Source organism: Schistocerca cancellata, chromosome 3 (genome assembly GCF_023864275.1).
Source record: "Schistocerca cancellata isolate TAMUIC-IGC-003103 chromosome 3, iqSchCanc2.1, whole genome shotgun sequence".
Classification (NCBI taxonomy): Eukaryota; Metazoa; Arthropoda; class Insecta; order Orthoptera; family Acrididae; genus Schistocerca; species Schistocerca cancellata.
This window is the reverse complement of record NC_064628.1, coordinates 3,596,098-3,603,661: the sequence shown is the minus strand read 5'-3', so window position 1 is coordinate 3,603,661 and position 7,564 is coordinate 3,596,098. Positions and strand designations below refer to the sequence as shown.

Genomic DNA, 7,564 nt, shown 5'->3' with positions numbered 1-7,564 from the left:
TAAATTTCGCTACACCCTGACCTAATTTAGCAAAAGAATTAATAAAACCGGAAAATCGAAAGTTAATTTAGTGACTGAAGTTAATAGTGAGCTTTCTTTCTGAAGCACATCGAAATTCAGTAAAATACGGTTAGTCTTGGACTACCTCAACAATCATTTCAAAAGCTACTTGAATCTACGCAATTTAGAAAGAAGAGATTTAACTTTGAACTTGAATTAAATGATTCTGAACAATTAACAATAGTAAAATTTAGTACGTACCAAGCTGAGCTGCAGTCACAGGTAAGCTAAAATATGGTAACAAAACTCGCACTCTTAATTCGTGCTTATGTAATCTGAATATTGTAGCCAGCTCTGAGACTTTAACTGAACTTTGAAATTAAAGCAGTGAAATAGAATATTACTTTAATGCTGGCGTTTGAATTTCAATGACACTCGGGTTCATTCCGGAAAAGGAAGGGACTCTGCTTGGTAATGCAATTGGGACAATGAGCAACAAAAGTTCATGCTAAGTTGCTGCAATTATATTGACAAAAATGGAACAGTTTGAAAAGCTGAGGTCTGCCATACAGTTCTAAAACTTTACGTGCTTCCAGTCTTCCTTGTTGGTTGATTGAAGGTTTGAAGCCGTCGATCGAGGAGGTGGCGACAGTCACTCATTGTCGGCCGTTGCTGTTGCAGAAGCTGGATGTTGGCGCGCCTTCTTCTCGACACGGTCACCAGACGAAACGGGCTCTTGACGTGCGCCAGCTAATGCTTCCCGTCCGCGACACCATGTCAGAAACTATCATCGCAAGTCGAGCGCAATTACACGCGGCCAAACCCCGAAAGCGCGGCAACTCGCGGGAGCGTCACACAACACACCTGCTCCACTCGCTACTCCAGCCAGATCCTTTCTGCTCAGCCCGCGCTCCACGCGGCAGAGTTAACACTACCAGAGATCCTACACACTTTTATTCTTCACACGACCTATCGACGTAATCGTTCGATAGCAGTTTTCCCTAGGCAAGACCCAGCGTAAAAATACAAATAATATTTACGAAACAAACCAATTATACATCGACATAAATGCATAAATATACAAATAGTAAAACAATTACAATATACAAAGAGACAGAAATGTCATATCTTGAGGTAACAAAGCAAGGAAAAAAAATAGTACAATAGATGGAAATAGGAGGATATGCATTTCCGGCGTTACAAGACACGCGACACTACCGAGAGCGAAGACTATCGCATTCGCCGTATGGCTCTGGCTCGTCATACTGCATCTGCAGCACTAATTTAAGCGGCAGTTGGCACCTGAGTCACACAACCAACTGTTATAAGTCGGTTACTTCAAGGACAGCTCCCAGCCAGACGCCCTGTAACTTGCATTACACTGACCCCAAACCACCGCCATTTGGGACTTCAGTTGCGTCAGGCGAGAGCTGATTGGAGGGTAGGGTGGAGGTCTGTTTTGTTTCCTGATGAGAGCTGGTACTGCCTCGGTGCCAGTGACGGCCGTGTCCTCGGTTAGGAAGACGCCAGTTGAGGGCCTGCGAGAAGTCTGTCTGTGTGCTGGACACACTGAACCTACACCTGGAGCCATCGCCTGCGGTGCGATGTTTGTAAAATAGCAGGATCACTCTCGTGGTCATTCAGCGCTCCCTGGCTGCAAATTTGTACGTAACGCTCGCCCACATTGCGCTATTGGAACCCAACATACTCTACAGAGTGGCGACATGTTGCCTCGGCCAGCTTGATCCCCAGACCTGTCTCCAGTGGAGCACATATGTGACGTCATCGGACGACAACTCTAGATACAGCCACAAACAGTATTAACCGTCCCTCTATCGAAAAAGAGATACTAAAAGGTATCAGATAGATTATATAGTGGTAATACAGAGATTTAGGAACCAGGTTTTAAATTGTAGGACATTTCCAGGAGCAGACGTGGACTCTTACCACAATCCATTGGTTATGACCTGTAGATTAAAACTGAAGAAACTGCAAAAAGGTGGGAATTTAAGGAGATGGGACCTGGATAAACTGAAAGAACCAGAGGTTGTACAGAGTTTCAGCGAGACCATAAGGGAACAATTGACAGGAATGGGGGAAAGAAATACAGTACAACACGAATGGGTAGCTCTAAGGGATGAAGTAGTGAAGGCAGCAGAGGATCAAGTAGGTAAAAAGAAGAGGGCTAGTAGAAACCCTTGGGTAACAGAAGAAATATTGAATTTAATTAATGAAGGAGAAAATATAAATATGCAGTAAATGAAACAGGCAAAAAGGAATACAAACGTCTCAAAAACGAGATCGACAGGAAGTGGAAAATGGCTAAGCAGGCATGGCTAGAGGACAAATGAAAGGATATGGAGGCTTATCTCATTAGGGGTAAGATAGATACTGCCTACAGGAAAATTAAAGAGACCTTTGGAGATAAGAGAACCACTTGTATGAACATCAAGAGCTCAGATGGAAACCCAGTTCTAAGCAAAGAAGGGAAAGCAGAAAGGTGGAAGGAGTATATAGAGAATCTATACAGGGGCGATGCTCTTGAGGACAATATTATGGAAATGGAAGAGGAGGTAGATGAAGATGAAATGGGAGATACGATACTGCGTGAAGAGTTTGACAGAGCACTGAAAGACCTGAGTCGAAACAAGGCCCCCGGAGTAGACAACATTCCATTGGAACTACTGACGGCCTTGGGAGAGCCAGTCCTGACAAAACTCTACCATCTGGTGAGCAAGATGTATGAAACAGGCGAAATACCCTCAGACTTCAAGAAGAATATAATAATTCCAATCCCAAAGAAAGCAGGCGTTGAGAGATGTGAAAATTACCGAACTATCAGTTTAATAAGTCACGGCTGCAAAATACTAACTCGAATTCTTTACAGACGAATGGAAATACTGGTAGAAGTCGGCCTCGGCGAAGATCAGTTTGGATTCCGCAGAAATGTTGGAACACGTGAGGCAATATCGACCTTACGACTTATCTTAGAAGAAAGATTAAGGAAAGGCAAACCTACGTTTCTAGCATTTGTAGACTTAGAGAAAGCTTTTGACAATGTTAACTGGAATACTCTCTTTCAAATTCTAAAGGTGGCAGGGGTAAAATACAGGGAGCGAAAGGCTATTTACAATTTGTACAGAAACCAGATGGCAGTTATAAGAGTCAAGGGGCATGAAAGAGAAGCAGTGGTTGGGAAGGGAGTGAGACAGGGTTGTAGCCTCTCCCCGATGCTATTCAATCTGTATATTGAGCAAGCAGTAAAGGAAACAAAAGAAAAATTCGGAGTAGGTATTAAAATCCATGGAGAAGAAATAAAAACTTTGAGGTTCGCCGATGACATTGTAATTCTGTCAGAGACAGCAAAGGACTTGGAAGAGCAGTTGAACGGAATGGACAGTGTCTTGAAAGGAGGATATAAGATGAACATCAACAAAAGCAAAACGAGGATAATGGAATGTAGTCAAAATTAAGTCGAGTGATGCTGAGGGAATTAGATTAGGAAATGAGACACTTAAAGTAGTAAAGGAGTTTTGCTATTTGGGGAGTAAAATAACCGACGATGGTCGAAGTAGAGAGGATATAAAATGTGGACTGGCAATGGCAAGGAAAGCGTTTCTGAAGAAGAGAAATTTGTTAACATCGAGTATAGATTTAAGTGTCAGGAAGTCATTTCTGAAAGTATTTGTATGGAGTGTAGCCATGTATGGAAGTGAAACATGGACGGTAAATAGTTTGGACAAGAAGAGAATAGACGCTTTTGAAATGTGGTGCTATAGAAGAATGCTGAAGATTAGGTGGGTATATCACGTAACTAATGAGGAGGTATTGAATAGAATTGGGGAGAAGATAAGTTTGTGGCACAACTTGACTAGAAGAAGGGATCGGTTGTTAGGACGTGTCCTGAGGCATCAAGGGATCACAAATTTAACATTGGAGGGCAGCGTGGAGGGTAAAAATCGTAGAGGGAGACCAAGAGATGAATACACTAAGCAGATTCAGAAGGATGTAGGTTGCAGAAGGTACTGGGAGATGAAGAAACTTGCACAGGATAGAGCAGCATCGAGAGCTGCATCAAACCAGTCTCAGGCCTGAAGACCACAACAACAACAACATATCGACCAACCAAGTGCAACAGCCATGGAACGCTATCCCACAAACTGACATTCGACACCTGTACAACAAAATGCACATACGTTTGCATGCTTGCATTCAATATTCTGGCAGTTACATCAGTTATTAATGTGCCACTCACAAATGTAATGTAAATTGAACGAGAACAAGAGCAGACCCACAATCTATCTCTGTGATGACCAATTAATGAGAGAAGGACGCAAACGTGGACGAGTGAATATCACAATACATTACGTTTGCAATTGCTTATCTCTCGCTTACATTTACCTGTGACCTTGCAACGTCAATCACTTGAATATGCTACCTAGATAAAAGTATTTCCCAAATTTCATTACTGTACATTAATTATTTTTTCGTTTGCGATTTTTTTCCGGCAGTGTATACTGGCAGATCACTTACAAATGAACAATAACAAGAGTAGACCTACAATCTATCTCTGTCATGACCAATTAATGAGAGAAGGATGCAAACGTACATGACTGAACATCACAATACATTACGGCGTTTTGCTGGGGTCGTGTTGTTTGGAGAAAGTATCCCTGGAAAGCTCTTGGTGTTCTCTGCAGCAACAAGTAGAGAACTTGTAACGTTACACTCACATATCGTGACGCGTCTGCGCACGCAACGTTATTAAAATTTCATTAAAAGCAGAAATTGTAATTTAATCACAGGAAATAAAACCTTTCAACGTAACTGTAGCAGACGGCCATTGTTGAGGGCAGATGCATTTTTTCTGGTGGCCAAACTCACTTCTAAATAAATGCTGAATAATTTAGAGAAGTTACACCTTCTAATATCATCAATTTTGCAGAGGCAGTATGTGTTATTTGTGGTGGAAATGGAATCATAGCTTGGATACTGTGGCCAGACTGGGGTGTCACCGCCACACACCACTCTTGCTAGGTGGTAGCCTTTAAGTCGGCCGCGGTCCGTTAGTATACGTCGGACCCGCGTGTCGCCACTATCAGTGATTGCAGACCGAGCGCCGCCACACGGCAGGTCTAGAGAGACTTCCTAGCACTCGCCCCATTTGTACAACCGACTTTGCTAGCGATGGTTCACTGACAAATACGCTCTCATTTGCCGAGACGATAGTTAGCATAGCCTTCAGCTACGTCATTTGCTACGACCTAGCAAGGCGCCATTACCAGTTACTATTGATGCTGTAAAACATGTACCGTCAAGAGCGACGTTCGCCATTTAAGGATTAAAGTTAAGTATTTCAGCAGCTACGTCCTTTTTTGCTAGTCTAATTTCCTTGACGTGTTCCAGACCTCACGACAGCCTGCGTGCGCTAAAACGCGTGCCTTTCGGCTTCCTCTCATAGTGGGTTGGCTCTCCTGCCAACCCACAACACAGACCATTTAAAAATTCCGCACTTGCACTCAAGTTTGCAAAACGCTTCGTGATGATCGCCAGTTAATCTCAGAAACGCTGTAAATGAATAAATGCACTCCGTCTTCAGGCCACAAGTGGCCCATCGGCACCATCCGACCGCCGTGTCATCCTCAGCTGAGGATGCGGGTAGGAGGGGCGTGTGGTCAGCACACCGCTCTCCCGGTCGTTATGACGGTATTCTTTGACCGGAGCCGCTTCTATTTGGTCGAGTAGCTCCTCAATTGGCATCACGAGGCTGAGTGCACCCAGAAAAATGGCAGCAGCGCATGGCGGCCCAGATGGTCACCCATCCAAGAGCCGGCCACGCCCGACAGCGCTTAACTTCGGTGATCTGACGGGAACCGGTGTGTTCACTGCGGCAAGGCCGTTGCCTAAACGAATAAATGGCAGAATACTAAGCGTATTCGACCATTGTGTGTCTATGCAACAATCCATTAAACCCGTATTGTTTGATGGCTATAACAATAAAATATTGCGTATAGATCTGTTAGGAAAACTGTTATAACGAGAACTCATGAGACTTCACTAATTTACAGTGATTTAATTACAAATGGTTCTAAAGCTGATACATGACACATCAGATTCGTCTGCACAAAAGAAAGAATAGTTACTTTTAGGCACGGAACGGAGCTATAGCATGTCGTATCAGTGCAAAGGCTCACGGAATAGAGAGATAAGAGCAGAAACGCTCTTCATTTACTTTCTAAAACAAACGAAAAAACGTATTACAACCGTAGCAATCAGCCGCTATATCTTTGAAACGTCAGTTATGAAGTGATAATTACGTTTCACAAAATTAATTAACGTAAGTTATTTAGATTGGAAGTTATTTACAATAAATAAGTAGAGAATGGAAAAGAAAATTGAGAATGCGCTAGGTGACGATCAGTTTGGATTTAGGAAAAGTAAAGGGACGAGAGAGGCAATTCTGACGTTACGGCTAATAATGGAAGCAAGGCTAAAGAAAAATCAAGACACTTTCATAGGATTTGTCGACCTGGAAAAAGCGTTCGACAATATAAAATGGTGCAAGCTGTTCGAGATTCTGAAAAAAGTAGGGGTAAGCTATAGGGAGAGACGGGTCATATACAATATGTACAACTACCAAGAGGGAATAATAAGAGTGGACGATCAAGAACAAAGTGCTCGTATTAAGAAGGGTGTAAGACAAGGCTGTAGCCTTTCGCCCCTACTCTTCAATCTGTACATCGAGGAAGCAATGATGCAAATAAAAGAAAGGTTCAGGAGTGGAATTAAAATACAAGGTGAAAGGATATCAATGGTACTATTCGCTGATGACATTGCTATCCTGAGTGAAAGTGAAGAAGAATTAAATGATCTGCTGAACGGAATGAACAGTCTAATGAGTACACAGTATGGTTTGAGAGTAAATCGGAGAAAGACGAAGGTAATGAGAAGTAGTAGAAATGAGAACAGCGAGAAACTTAACATCAGGATTGATGGTCACGAAGTCAATGAAGTTAAGGAATTCTGCAACCTAGGCAGTAAAATAACCAATGACGGACGGAGCAAGGAGGACATCAAAAGCAGAGTCGCTATGGCAAAAAAGCCATTTTTGGCCAAGAGAAGTCTATTAATATCAAATACCGGCCTTAATTTGAGGAAGAAATTTCTGAGGATGTACGTCTGGAGTACAGCATTGTATGGTAGTGAAACACGGACTGTGGGAAAACCGGTACAGAAGAGAATCGAAGCATTTGAGATGTAGTGCTATAGACGAATGTTGAAAATTAGGTGGACTGATAAGGTAAGGAATGAGGAGGTTCTACGCAGAATCGGAGAGGAAAGGAATGTGTGGAAAACACTGATAAGGAGAAGGGACAGGATGAGAGGACATCTGTTAAGACATGAGGGAATGACTTCCATGGTACTAGAGGGAGCTGTAGAGGGCAAAAACTGTAGAGGAAGACAGAGATTGGAATACGGCAAGCAAATAATTGAGGACGTAGGTTGCAAGTGCTACTCTGAGATGAAGAGGTTAGCACAGGAAAGGAATTCGTGGCGGGCCGCA

At 42.9% G+C, this 7,564-nt stretch overlaps 1 pseudogene; it reads right to left on the bottom strand.

The window, feature by feature from the left end:
• Positions 1–5,786: 5,786 nt before the first annotated feature.
• LOC126177480 (5S ribosomal RNA) lies at positions 5,787–5,904 on the bottom strand (annotated as a pseudogene).
• Between the last annotated feature and the right edge of the window lie 1,660 nt (positions 5,905–7,564).